This window comes from Vicia villosa, linkage group LG4 (genome assembly GCF_029867415.1).
Source record: "Vicia villosa cultivar HV-30 ecotype Madison, WI linkage group LG4, Vvil1.0, whole genome shotgun sequence".
In the NCBI taxonomy this organism is placed as follows: Eukaryota; Viridiplantae; Streptophyta; class Magnoliopsida; order Fabales; family Fabaceae; genus Vicia; species Vicia villosa.
In genome coordinates this window covers 97738063-97751012 of record NC_081183.1, presented here as the reverse complement: position 1 = coordinate 97751012, position 12950 = coordinate 97738063, and the positions used below count along the sequence as shown (strand labels likewise).

General features: G+C 31.1%; 1 long non-coding RNA gene across 4 annotated transcripts; it reads left to right on the top strand.

The window, feature by feature from the left end:
* Positions 1 to 3367: 3367 nt before the first annotated feature.
* LOC131594997 (uncharacterized) lies at positions 3368 to 11636 on the top strand. Of its 4 annotated transcripts, none has more exons than XR_009281652.1 (15): positions 3368 to 3763; positions 4060 to 4305; positions 4499 to 4557; positions 5239 to 5355; positions 6721 to 6777; positions 6849 to 6907; positions 7064 to 7120; positions 8295 to 8387; positions 8986 to 9073; positions 9203 to 9324; positions 9723 to 9927; positions 10096 to 10331; positions 10664 to 10795; positions 10888 to 11146; positions 11234 to 11633. It is a non-coding gene; the product is annotated as an uncharacterized LOC131594997 (long non-coding RNA). The 4 variants fall into 4 exon arrangements; XR_009281653.1 differs by having other exon boundaries at positions 11084 to 11146; positions 11234 to 11631; XR_009281654.1 differs by having other exon boundaries at positions 10166 to 10331; positions 10664 to 11146; positions 11234 to 11636.
* The last annotated feature ends 1314 nt before the right edge of the window (positions 11637 to 12950 follow it).

Below are 12950 nucleotides of genomic sequence, written 5' to 3'. Positions count from 1 at the left end.
CCGTCTGGGTTCACATTACACATCTATAAGATCATCATTTATAAAGTATGAATTTTATTTTTCAATTTGTTGTTATTCACATACTTACACATATAGGCTAATAATATACACCAACTTTTAGGGTCCGTTTGGTTCAACGAAGGGGAGGGGAAGGGAATTTAATCGAGAGGAGGGGAATGGAGGGGAGAGAATTTTACTAAATATATGTTTGGTTCAACAAAGGGGAGGGGAGGGGAGGGGAGGGGAGGGGAGGGATTTTTAACAACAACTTTGTTTGGTTCAGAAGGGGAGGGGAGGGATTTTAAAATCAATTTACTTTTTTATCCTTATAAATATTATTATTTGTGCTTAGTAAAAATAATTCTTAATAAAAACTTGTTCATTCATAAACCATAATATAATCGTAAACAACAACACACATTAGTTAAACTATATATCTTCAATGCAAATCAAACTATTATCTGATCTTATGATTCATCTAACCCAATAAAACAATTTCTATAATTAAAAATAAATAAAATAAGGTTAGAATATTAAAAAAATTAAATAAATAATATTAGAGTTAAAATTTTTATTTATAACATAAATATATTATATTTGCATATATTGTATATTGTTATTATTATTATTAATAGTATAATAAAAAAAGTCTTATTACTATCATGTATAAGAACCGATATAAATATAAGTATGTTATTATTATAAAAATAATAATATAAATATCAAAAAGGGAACTTCAACAGAATAAAAATAAAAAACCCACCTGAGAGGAACAACACACAAATAGCAACCGCACAATAGAAAAAAATAAACGTGAAATAAAAAATCTAGTCTTTAATAATTCAATAAGGACAATCTTGGAATTAAAAAAAGAACTGAGGTTAAAATAGGGAAAATAATATAAGTATGATTACTAAATCTTCCCTCCCCTCCAAATCCCTCCAATTTGGAGGGAAGAAAAAAAATGAGTCTAGGAGGGAATTTGCTCCCCTCCCCTCCCCTTATAAAAAATGAACCAAACACATGCTAACGAGTGCCCCAGGGGCACTCTTTAAGCATTCTAAATAAAGAAAATATTCTTTCAAAAGTTCACCATTTCAATTTTCGATGCATTAATTACGCATATTTCCAAGAAAAACTTACTTTTTAAAGCTATTAAAGAGTGCCCCTGGGGCACTTGTTAGCATTTCCCTTTTATAAATATCCCCTCCCATTTCTATAAAGATCTAACATTTCTGTAAAAATCTAAATAATTTTAAAATATATTTTATCTCAAATAAGGATCTAAATACTTACAAAATAATTTTTATTCTTATATTCTTAGAATGATAAATTAAATGTTTAACCTTGAAATTTGTTTATAAATGAAACAAAATTTTATCGATTTCAATTGTTCACCTTTATATATTTATTTAATTTCAGGTTAATCATTATTTATTTTGTATATTTATTTTAAAATAAATTTATTTTATCAATTTGGAATAAATTATAAATTATGTAGTAATTTATATAATTTTTAATATATTTATAATCATAAATCATAACTTATATAATTTTTGAATACTTTATAAATACAAAATATATTCACGTATGGTAACAATTACGAGTAGTAAAGTTTTAATTTTTTAAAAAATATATCAATATTATATAATTTTTTTATTAATTAAATTTAATTGATTTTAAATAATGAATTAAACTTTTGAAAATAATACAATTGAATTAGTTAACTATTTTTTGATAAAATTATTATAGTTTTTTTCAAAACTATTCTATAATAAAATATTAAAAACTAAAGTAATTTAAGAAATCTTAATAAAATCCAATTATAAATATATTAATAGACTTCCAGTTTATAAATATATTTATAACTTATTTCCGTTTATAAATTTAAAAAATACTTTCTTTTGCAAATAGAACAATAACCGTGATGACTTATACATAATTGTCTATTTCACATTAGAGTGTGACCAACATAAAAAAATTTCTAACATTATTTCTACACCAAAAGCCACATAACTGTGGCATATAAATATGATACACAAAAGTGCGGCAAGCTGATTACCATGAATATAACATAACAAAACAGAAGTACTGTTTGGTTTAATAAAACACTATCCATTTTGTATTTTCGTGATTTAAGAATGCGCTATCCATTTTGTATTTTTCTTTTTATTTACAAACTGTGACCTTATTTTTATAAACTCGAACTCGACTAGCTACTCCAACTGGATGGGTTGCTTTTTTAGATATAGTCGGCTCCCAATTGCTTCAGTTACAACCAACTACATCAACCATGTTAATTTGATGGGCTGCCTTTTTTTAGATAGTCTATATTTTTGCAGCTGCAACCAATATGATAATAAGAGTACACAAAAGTGACAAAAGTGTGGCAAGGTGCATATTGTCAAGTGTTTTAAAGATGGTAAGAGACATCCATACAAACAGAAAATCTACCATGAAAATAGATGTTAGACATTGGTTTAGGATTACTACTTTGTTCAAAAAAAATATTTTGAGTTAGATTAATATAACCAACCTTTTTGACTGCCTTTGAAATCTGCTTGACTGCCTGCTCCAAGATTGTAATTACCGCAATATGTGCTGCAGGTGATTGTCCCATTTTGTAAATTCTATTCAGGCTAAAAAACATGAAAAAGTGCTCCAGAATTAAGTTGATATTCTAAAATCATCTTATGTTGATTTAATAAATCAATAATCACACATAAAAGGAACAAAAGTTTATTATCATTCAGAATCGTAGGAAACCTTCAATATATTTAGACAGAGGCACAATTCCTCACAGCAGTTATAAAAAAAAGATGAGATCTTTAACAAAAACCGAATCATAAAAATTTAAAACCGACAAATATATTACAATAGAAACAACTATAAAAATTTGAATTTACAGTTTAAAACCAAAACATTAAAACAGAAATCAAATGACACAAAGGTGTCCAAGTTTATTTGACACCAAATCTAAACCGTTAAAAGAAATGATCAAACAATATTATAAATAGCCTATTTTTTAGGCGAAATTAGGCTAAATATATATTTTTATAATTTTATTTAGTTTAATTTGACCGTTTGATCAATTCTTTTAACGGTTGAGATTTAGTGTCAAATTAAATTTTGACACCATGGTGTCATTTGATCCTCTCTCTTTCATTTTATTTATTTCTCTCTTTTTAATAAATAACTAAACGAATTATTGATAAATCAAAATTTTTATAACATTAAACTTTAAAACAACCTGTAAATAAGGAAAAGAAAAAACATCAGTAAATATAACAGCACGGGTTATTTTTGTTGGATAATAAAATAATTAGTGGTTATTCTAGAATAAATTATTCCTCTACTTTCAATTGTTCCAAAACCCTTTTCAATTGTTTTCTCTTTCATACTCGAGTCTCTCCATCATTCAGAATAAATCTCCTTCCTCTCTCTCCAAGCCAAAATGGTGATGCTCCACTTTCCTTCTCTGGCGAACTGCTCTCCTTTCCCGTTTCGATTCATCTCCTTCTGCTTCGATTCCAGTCCGATTCATCTCCTTTGATGGTCTTCCTCCTCCGTTCATCTTCTTCGGCGTGTCCGCGATTCTGATTGGCTCCCGGTTTCATTTTGCATGTGTTTTTTATGTGTTGTGCGATGAACACGGTTTGATGATGTTGCTGAGCGGTTTCATTCACGTTTGAAGTTGTGGTGTTCGGTTTTGAACGTTTGGTGATGAATGTTGAGTTGAAACAACTCTGAATCGGAAAAGCTGGTGAGATCTTTTCGACTTTATGTTATTTTCTCTATAATCTCTCTTTTTCTCTCTCAAACTTACTTTCTGAAGGGTTTATGAAATTGAAAATGATGAACAAATTTTGGGTTTCTTGATGTGTGTGATTTCTCTGTGTTTGATGTTTGTGGTTCTTTAACATGAACAATGGTCTTTCTCTCTTTTTTCCTCACATTTTGAAGGATTTGTATTTTGAAGATGATGATTTTTTTGATGATTATTTTGTTCAACCATAGCTTAAATTCAATGGAACTCTAACCATCTTCTTTGGCTTTCAGGAGATTCATCCAAGCTGCACAATCTTCTTACAAGATACTTAACATGGACTATACTTGATATTGGAACTCTAAACTTTTCGCTCTCATTGCTAAATCGATTTCAACATCACCATATCTGTCAAATTTTTCATGCTTTAAGTTTTCAAAATTCATCGTTTTTTGGTTTACAGTGCACTGAAACGTGAACTGAAGAACAAGCAGAAAGAAGAGATTTTGAAGAAAATGGAAGACAAGAAATCCAGAAAGGTAACTCTCATTCCATTTAGTGGTGAGATTTTGTTTCTGTTGAAATTCAGTTTCCGTGTGTTGATAAAATGTTTCTGAAAATTTATATTTTATATATAGTGTAAACAATTGGCACTGTATATCCTATTCTATTTTCACATGCTTAAATGAATATTTTGTTATGACCATGACATGTATATTTGCACGGGTGCAGTTTCTGTTTCGCCTTCTCCTCCTACTGTACAGTTTATAGTGCAAGTTCAATGGCAAAAAGTAAGCATGATTCGTCTTTTTATTCTTCAGTTATCTACTACAGTTCAATTTAGGGAAAGCATGAGATTCTAACCAATCATGGTAATAAGCACGTGAACAAGGTCGCACCTTGAAAGAATACATACATAATTCATCTGTTGAATATATGCTGTTTTTGATATTAGCTAGGAAGGGATCACTAGTGCAAAAAGCACAATATAATTTTAACATTTACACCCAATATATTAAAAACGGGTGTAAATAAGAAACGCGGTGGCAATTTTGTAAATAAAATATTATTTTAAATATTAGCATGCGACAATTTACACCCTATTTTTTAAAAACGGGTGTAAACGAAAAATATTATTATAATTAGATCTCAATTACTCCCGTTAAATTTAAAACGGGTGTAAATTTAAATGGACTAAAAAAATATTTAATTTTATAACTTAAAATATTAATCTATTTCACTGAAACCTTATTGTATAACATGTTTTGTTATAGTATATATTAAATATAATTATCACTTATCATATGTTTTATTATATTTCATTTAATATGTCACTTAACATTCATTATGCAAAAGAAACAAAGAATAATAAGTTACCTACAAAGCGTAGCTTCAACAAACGTGAAAACGGAAAAGCGATTCTTGCTCCTCTTAAAAGTGCTTATCTAACGTGGTTTTCATTCTCGTGGCAGAGCATGGTGATTAATGGAACAAGCAAATTGATTAATGGAACAAGCAAATGAGAATGAAGTTAAGAGAAACCAAAGATACATGAAGATGATGCCGACGCGGATTCATGATGGAATTCGGTACGTGCATTTTTTTCCAGTGAATTTCACTTTCAATCTTCTTCGTCTCTCTTTTTCGATTGCTGCTGTGTGATTGTTGTTCAATTATGGATTAATAACGAATTCGTAACATGCACACCAAGTGTTGGGTGAAATGCCTGAACTGAATTATTTCTCTTTTTTGTTTGATATCTACTGCGGAATTGTTGTTGTGTTGATATTCAATGTTGTAACAGGTTGTGGTTGGCGAATTATGATTTGTTATTTAAAGGTGGGAAAGGGAAGGGAACAGGTAGGGTATTTTCCCATTAGAACTGGAATTGTAGGTTGAAACTGAATAATATCTACTAGAGCAGGTGCTAGATCAAAGTCAGTTACCTAGAATGGAGAGGACTTGGATTATACATTGGTCAAATAGTTCAATTTACCAATCAGACAGGTTACTATGATCCTCAAACAATTCATGTTCCTTTATGGAAAAGTTCCTTTGGAGGAATGGAGTGTTGTTAGGGCCTAGTCATAGCCCAATATTGTTGAACCTGCCCAAAATCTCTAAATAGTCACTGGCTAGTCAGCAAACCTATAGTAGAGAAGCTCCAATAATGTCAAGCAGCTCTCTTATGTATTTCGAGATTCAGATGCCTAGAGTGTTGGCTAGGTGACAGAGAAGGATTATTCTGATTTGTTATTCTTTGTCCCTCCAAATAAATCATTGTTCAAGACTTCTAGTACCCTAATAAAAATATAGGGACAATTTCAAGGAATTTAAACGAGAAAATATTTGAGCAAACAAGAGCCATAATTATTAGTAGCATCCAATATGGGTTCAACCTGGGCCATAGCAGCTTTCGCGTGGTAAAGCTTGTGGCTGTTGCTATTTCATTTTCTTTCACGTGGATAATGCACAACGTCCAAGTAGAGTGTGACAAGGATCTTTTACTTGTCATTTCTTATTTATTATTTGATTAAAAATATGATGCAATCCACTCACTTTTAAATGCCAATTATTTTAGTCTAACTCTTCATTGCTGTGAATTTAGTAATCTTAATCTTCATAATTATTTTTATTTACTCACGCCGTTATCTAGATTTATCATTGCTTAATGAATATTACTTGATTGGTTCACTTGTAATGCTATATGCTAATGCTTCTAAGCTTTTCAAAAGCACCATTTGAATTTTGAGCAAAAGTGTTATAGTTTTCACACCTTGTTTTGAGCCACTAGTGCCTTTTGGAATTTATTTGCAAGGCAGAGCTGAAAGATTCATAAATGATGAATCCTTCGATTTCCATGTTTGTTTCTTGAAGCTTCCCTGCTGCATTCTTGAAGCTCAACTTTTGATTTCAATTTCCAAAAGTTCTCATTTCACTTTTCTTCTTTCCAGTTTTGTCATTGAATTTCTATAGGTTTCGGCTTCTGTTTGTTCTGGTTTTTGTCTAAGGTACGCTAAAACTGACCTTTAGTTTACAACTTTTTTAGCTGCCATTGTTTTGTACTAATCTTATTTGACAGTTTTTTAATATATGTAATTTGGCGTTTGTCATCGAGACATCAAACCACATAACCTACTGGTAAGTTTGGTTTTGTTAGTTTCAGTATTTCAGCTAGATCATTGTTTTTAAATTTCATTTCCACTTTTTACTCTTTATGTATGAACTCTTGTAATGAATATTCCAACACTATGAGAGCATTTTGAAATTTGAACTGACATGTGATGTAAATGATAGGTCAATCAACAGACACATCAGTCGAAGATATGTGATTTTGGGAGTGCAAAGATATTGGTGAGTTTCTTCACTCTTTGAATTTGAAGAGTTTATGTTACTATTGAATATGATGATAGTATGTATATGAGTTTATGATATTGTTGCATTTAAGTTACCTGGTCAACCCAACATTTCGTACATATTCTCAAGATATTATAGAGCTCCGGAACTTATATTTGGAGCAACTGAATACACAACTGCTATTGATATGGGAGCATACAAAACTTGTATCACTTTTTGGATGCTGCCAACCAGGTGTATTTTTTAGTGCAGCCAATCGTAAATCTCAGAAAAGGCTATATAGCTATTGGATAACCTATTATACTTCATCACCTATCATTACAACACTATAACAGCAATTTGTCAACACTGGTTTTTTGTTTCCTTCAAGTAGATGAACGGTAAAAAATCCTAGTATGTGTGTCCAATATATATCTTTATTAGTGCACACAGATTGAATTAGTATCATTCAGAAAACTAGAAATCCTAGTATGAAACTATGACTATAAATTCATTATATTGATATATATTTTGTCGACAAGGAAGAGATTCCATCAAGTGTTAAGAATCACTTGCCATTTAAGTGGCCAAAAATAAAGGATACAGCAAGATTCATATAACTAATCAATACTACTTTCTAAATAAAATAAAATTTTAACTATATTCTTGGCAAAGAAATCACTATTGTGAGTAATATGAAGAAAAAGAGAACTTTGGAGACTGAGCTTGATGTGCTTTTCATCTTCTTTGTTTCTCTACTTTCTATAGGGATTTATTTCTATGTCATTTGGTTGTGTAGCATATTTTCTGAAGTAAAATGTGAAGTTGCCAATGTTTTCTCGCCTTTTGTTCAGTGCAGGAATCATGATTGAATTTATTGAAGCTATTTAGCTATATTTTTATTGAATTTATGTATTCTTCTGTTATGTACTTTTCTTGAACTGGCCTGAACAGTCAATAAGTTATTAGAGAAGAAGGATCCAAGTGCATCTAAGATTACCAGTCAGCACTCAAGAAGTTTAGTCTGATTATAGGGTTGCAGGGAAGAAGGATCTTTCCATTGTGTATGCATTGAATTATAAAAATTAACGGATTTATTACTTTTATTTTCAGAGGATGTTCTTCTTTTTATTGAACCTGGAAAGAATTGCCATAACATGGTTTTGATCGACTTTGTTTTTTCAAAATCTAGGAGGAGATGAAGCGCTTTGTTTCAAAAGTGGTGGATCTTATGAGAGAGGAAAAGTTGTTTTCTTGGCAAGGAGGACCTATAATTTTGTTGCAGGTTAGAAGAGAGTATGGAGTTTGGGTTTTATATGGAATTTTTTTTTCATATTTGAAGGATATTTATAGTCCTATTGGGGTATCTAGGATAGGCACTAAAAATAAAAACTGTCTATAGACTCTTGTTTACCTTACTGCATTGCACCTGTGCTTCTCTACTCAGGTAAGTCTTACTGGTTGGAGTGACCTTTTACCAGATTGTGGATAAATCACACTCTCTGGACTTTCTCTATTAATTTTCTACTCTCTTTCTGATGGCCACCTAAGTAGGTGATATGTATATAATATGTGTGACTTTTTGAATAGCAAAGGTTCCTTCATAATTGATATATTAATAGATATTGTATGTTAGATTTTAACAAAAAAAGACTTGAACAAAAAAAAGACTTGGATAAGTAAAAAAAATAGATGACTCATTGGATGAATACTATGTAGAGATAATGCACAGTGTGGTGACATGTTTGAACACCATGTTTCACTTGAGATTTAAACATATATATGTTATACGGGGTTTATCTATGTCCATTTTATAATTTAGTTTTTATCGATATATGAGTTATCTGTGGCCTGCATCTTGACAGTCTTTTTATGTTTTATAGTATCATGGTGGAACAAATTTTGGCCGCACTGCTGGGGGACCCTTGCAAATTACAAGTTATGATTATGATGCTCCAATCGATGAGTATGGTACGTAAAAGAATAGCAAAGGACTTTACTTTTTGTAGTTGAAATGATAGCTAATTTGGGGAGTTATATAACTGCTTAGTGTTGACATGGTTCATGACAATCAACTGATTAACCTTGCTTTTTTATTAGGTTTGCTGAATGAGCCAAAATGGGGTCACTTGAAAGATCTACATGCTGCTTTAAAGCTCTGTGAGCCCGCTTTAGTGGCTGCTGACTCACCAACATATATAAAACTTGGTCCAAAGCAGGAGGTTTGAGCCATGTCTGAATAGTTATTTTTTAATAAAAAGGGAATAGTGGTGGGAAATGTCATAGGAGATAGTAGCCCTGATACCATGTTGGGGTTAAAAAGGTTTTAGATAGAGGGAAGAGAGAAAATGATGACTTTGAATTATGAATATAACTTAATATGGTTGATGATTATAATTTGAGACAAGACTAAGTACTAATCCACATTCATACTAATACAATATTTCAAACCCTAACTAAATAGGAATACGAATCATGATGTTTACAAAGAAATATGGAAACTAATCTTAAGAGATAATAAAATAGTGTAAAATACTCTAAATAAGAACTAAGAAGCTAATCCTACTAGATAAATGGGTGACGTTTTCTTTTTGCTGAAAAACTTGTATATCAATTTCAGGCACATGTATACCAAGCAGATGTCCACACTGAAGGATTAAACTTGTCTCTGTCCCAAATCTCTAGCAAATGCTCAGCTTTCCTTGCCAACATTGATGAACATAAAGCAGCAGCTGTGACCTTTCACGGTCAAACATACATTATACCACCATGGTCTGTGAGCATATTTGCCAAATTGCAGGAATGTGGCTTTCAATACTGCTAAGGTTAGTTATGCAAGGAATAACTAATTCATACCCAAAATTTAGCCCATGTGGTGAAGGTTTCTGCATCCTTATAACCAATAATTGGCCATATCATATCACTAGTCAATGTGGGATCGCCAGCAATTTTATATTGTGACTGTCTAAAACTTTCTTCTTGAAATATGCAAGGTTGGAGCACAAACTTCAGTCAAATTTGTAGGGTCTGATTTGCTTCCATCTGCATCTATTTTTTTGCCAGCCCAACAATTGGCACACCCCAATGGCATCTCCAACATCTCAAAGTCATGGATGACTACGAAAGAGCCAATAAATATATGGAGTAAGAGCAGTTTCACTGCAGAAGATATATGGGAGCACTTAAATGTAACAAAAGACCAATCTGACTATCTTTGGTATTCAACCAGGTAATTATGCACTCCTGAATACTCTTCTATGTGTATCATTTTCATTACAAAGCATATCGTACAGTTTGTTTTACTGTTACTGACTTATGTGTGAATATATGCTTCCTGCTTAAATTCAACCTTTTTATTAAGACGAGGGTAACATGGATTAGACTTTTAACAAGTTGGTCTTAGAAGCTTTCTTGCCATCTTTGTTTATCTGCCCAAGGGGTTTCCTGGAAGAAACCATTTCTGAATTCCATAAAATGGCAATCGATTTTTTTCCTTTAAGAATTTGATCAAATAATAATTCAATTGTTTTCTGATTCCATTAATTTGTGTACAAAATGCAGAATATATGTTTCAGCTGGTGATATCTTGTTTTGGAAGGAAAATTCTGCTCATCCAAAACTTACTATAGACAGTGTTCGTGATATACTGCGTGTATTTGTCAATGGGCAACTTATAGGTCATTAAATATCATGGTACTGAACATATGTTTTATATGAAGATGAGTATTTTTTTATTCCTTAAATTAATGGAAGTTCTATTCTGAATAATGCACTTTGTTGTGTAGTTTCCCTTGCAAGACTCTTTATTGAATCTAGAGAAGAAAGAAAATGAAAAATAATTTTATTCTTGTAAAAATTTGAGCTTGAGTCTGATATTGATTGATTCATATACTGAAAACTGTACTATCGATACTGAATAACTCAATGGGAAGATAACATTCTCAACAAAGGATGCTTTCATTATTTTATGGACTTTGGCAGTACATGTTCAACAAGTTAGAGCTTCATGTACTCATTTTAGGGATTGACAAGGCTGACAAAACGGTAAAACATTTTTTAACCTCGTAGTTTTTAAGAAATTAGAGGTTTGTTGTTTGGCTCTGAATTGCTATATAATGAATAATTTTGTAGATTTTGCTTGAGAAGATGAAGTCGGTGTACACGAATGTAGAAGGTCTTCCTCCGGAACAAATTGTGGAAAGCAATTGCTTCTCCAGGGCGTGGTATTTTGGCCATGGATGAATCCAATGCTACATGTGGAAAGCGGTTGGATTCAATTGGACTAGAGAACACCAAAGCTAACCGTCAAGCATGGCGTAAAATTATATATGAAGAAAGTGTTATGAGTTGGTTAAAATATAATTTTTATGTGTATGATTTTATAGTACTTGAAATATTATGAATGCACATGATATTGTATACTTTTTGGTTAATATTAAAAATATTTTGAGTTAGTTAAAATATGATTTTATAGTATTTGCAATATTATGAGTGAAAATGAAATATAACTAAATGGTGTATATGAAATAGGGTGTAAATAGATTCAAATATAATATAATTGTTCATTCATAAATGACATATTTACACCCGATTTTTATTAAAATAGGGTGTAATTAAAAACATATCTACACCCGATTTTAATTAAAACAGAGTGTAATTAAAACGTAATTACACCCGATTTTTATTAAAATAGGGTGTAATTAAAACGTAATTACGTTCAATTACACCCGATTTTTACTAAAACAGGGTGTAATTAAAAACGTAATTATGCCCAATTACACCCGATTTTTATTAAAACAGGTTGTAATTAAAAATGTAATTATACCCAATTATACCCGATTTTTATTAAAACAGGGTGTAATTAAAAACGTAATTACGTCCAATTGCACCCGATTTTTATTAAAACAGGGTGTAATTAAAAACGTAATTACACCCAATTTTTGTTAAAATAGGGTGTAATTAAAAACGTAATTACGCCAAATTACACCCGATTTTTGTTAAAATAGGGTGTAACGTAGAACATATTTACACCCGATATTCTTAAAATAGGGAGTAATTACGAACGTATTTACACCCGTTTTAAAATAGGGTGTAAATGCGTTAGACATTTCTCACCCTGTGGATATACACCCGATTTTTATTAAAAATAATGGGTGTAAATTTAATAAAAAACGGGTGTAAATTAACATTTTTGTACTAGTGGATGGATCAACAAGATATTCTCTCTTCTCAGATACAGCAGGAGAAATATGTGCATCAATTTGAGCTGTTGCTGTTGATCATAATCAGATAACATGTCAAATTCATCCATATGAATATCTCTGGCATTGAGTGAAGAACTCAACAGACTGGACTGAAGATTACTTCCCGAAAGATCTGAACCGGTTCTGAATTATGGTTTGAGCAAGCCAATGAAATTGTTCTGGATTCTCGAGTTTGGTGTTTGTTGAATTGCTTTTTATAGAATGGATAATTTGGTGGTTAAATCCATAAAATGGTTTTAGTTTCCTATCAACCACGGGTAATCTATATACTGCATTTGATGTTTTACAATGAATTTTATGTTTTTTTTAACTATGAACTTCTTGGTTGCTTTGTTTTCTTTTCTCCAGGGCTTGTATGTGATGTTTTCGTCTAGGAATAATTTGCCATGGAGCAAAAATATGAAGTTGAAGCAGTGTTTCACAAAACATCACTTCATTGGAAGAGTTGATTTGGCATCATTGCATGTTAAAGCAGACTAATTGTATAAGGTGAAAATATGTTTATGTGATTATTGTAGTTATTCTGTTTTCAATGCTTTTAGATTTCAATTATAATTTTTCAGTTTTATGTGATAGGCGTATCA